This window comes from Carassius carassius, chromosome 40 (assembly GCF_963082965.1).
Source record: "Carassius carassius chromosome 40, fCarCar2.1, whole genome shotgun sequence".
In the NCBI taxonomy this organism is placed as follows: Eukaryota; Metazoa; Chordata; class Actinopteri; order Cypriniformes; family Cyprinidae; genus Carassius; species Carassius carassius.
In genome coordinates, this window is record NC_081794.1 from 9,611,353 (window position 1) to 9,613,275 (window position 1,923).

At 32.3% G+C, this 1,923-nt stretch overlaps 1 long non-coding RNA gene across 1 annotated transcript; it reads right to left on the reverse strand.

The window, feature by feature from the left end:
- Window positions 1–270: 270 nt before the first annotated feature.
- LOC132122615 (uncharacterized) lies at window positions 271–1,717 on the reverse strand. Its single transcript, XR_009426405.1, has 3 exons — window positions 1,574–1,717; window positions 1,385–1,454; window positions 271–694 (listed from the first exon to the last, which is right to left on the reverse strand). It is a non-coding gene; the product is annotated as an uncharacterized LOC132122615 (long non-coding RNA).
- Window positions 1,718–1,923: the final 206 nt, after the last annotated feature.

Genomic DNA, 1,923 nt, shown 5'->3' on the forward strand with positions numbered 1-1,923 from the left:
ACAAATAATGTTCATTTTAAATATAACTTTTACACACAAATAATAATTATCAAAAGGAAAATGTTTATCAAAAACAAGAGTAAAGTCAAAAAGTAACATGTAAAAAGAAATGCAAAAAGGATGGCATTAACAGCTACAGTTCATAAAGCATTGAACATTCGTTAAATATAACTTAAGATCAAATTGGACTTTGTTCAATTGTATATATTGTATAAAAATATACGAAAACACTATTATACAATAAATTTACAATTAGTTAGGTTATTTACCAACTATTCTGGCATGACAGTACACAAATAAATCACAAAATTAACTCTGATATTATAACATTTAACAGACGTGTGTGTGTGTGTGTGTGTGTGTGTGTGTAAGAATGTGAGCATGTGTATGAATGACAGAGTGTAAACTCTTCTACTAAACACAGAAAAAGCGTTTAACATTGTTTTTACAAATTATACACTTACAGTTTGTTTCATAGTCCATGAATACAGATCAAGCATCACAGTCAATTTTCATGATCTCTTTAGCATAATTGATGTAGTCATGAAGAAGTCCCATCAGCACATGTGACATCTTCTACATCATCCAGGGCAGCGTCCTCCTTTAAAACCACTGCTGCATCAGTTTAGGGGAAAGGACGTTCTCTTCTTTGACCAGCATTCATCCCAGTCACTGCCTGCTCTTCATCAGTGGCCTAGAAAGAGAAACACATTTGAAAAAATAAAACATTTAATTAAACTATACATTTTCAGATAGAGGTGTATTTACATTCATAAGGATAGGTAAATAATCTGTGTTAAAGTTTCAACACTTTGTGAGGTTGTTTAATGTCTCGGTCTACCACAGCTCATGTGAAGGCTATAATGGCAGCACTAGTGTGGGGGCACGTAATATTGTTTGAATAAATATACTGCTTTCAGAAAGCTTCTTTACTGAAACATTAAAACAGACATGACATTCACACATACCTCACAAAATGTTCATGTGCCTAGGTGGATGCTCTTCAAACGGTTAGTTCACCAAATAATGAAAATGGTCATAATTTACTCTCCCTCATGTTGTTCCAGACCCACACAAACTGAATATATTTAATATTCTCTTCATTTGTGTCCTCCATTGCTAGCCTGGGAGACCAGTATTTTATTTGGAATATACATATTTGCTATCATATAATTTAATATTTATTCATATATAAATATCGGAAAGAATTACTTCTACAATAACTCTATTTATGAGGCTTTAAAATACTGATTATCTAGACTATAAATGGATTATCAAAATTATGAGAAAATTAAAAATATATTCATTTCAATATATTCAAGTCTTATACTGTAGGTTTGGAATGGCATGAGGGCAAGTAAATGATTTTGTGTGTGAAATTTACCTTTAAGAGGGAAGACCAAGAATGATGACTCTCCAAATCAGACAAGACAACTCCAAAGTTGGTTTGAGTTCTGCAATGAAAAACACAGACATCAATGTGAGCACGTAATCACACTGTTGTTGCGTCAAAATGTGAAGTAAACCGACAGGAGACAGAAACAGAAACATTTATTTTCTAAAAATAACTTACATAAAATCTCAAAAGAATTATGCTCTCCCATGTCTCTGGCTTTTAACATCTACAAAAACAAAAAACAAACATTATTTTACTCTTAGTAAAAAACAACAACAACTGATAACATGAAATTATGAAGTTTACTTGCCTTAAACTATCTCTCCCTGTCTTCTGAAGAAGCTGAGAAAACCACCTCCTCACACAAGCAGACTTCTGTGTCCTGAACTCCAGTTAGTTTGAGTTCTGCAAAGAGGGATATCAATGGTTTCAATAAAATATGAACATGTGATCACACTGTTGTTGCATCAAAATGTGAATTAAACAGGGAGGACACAACAGAAACATGAATTTTCAAAAAAAAAAAA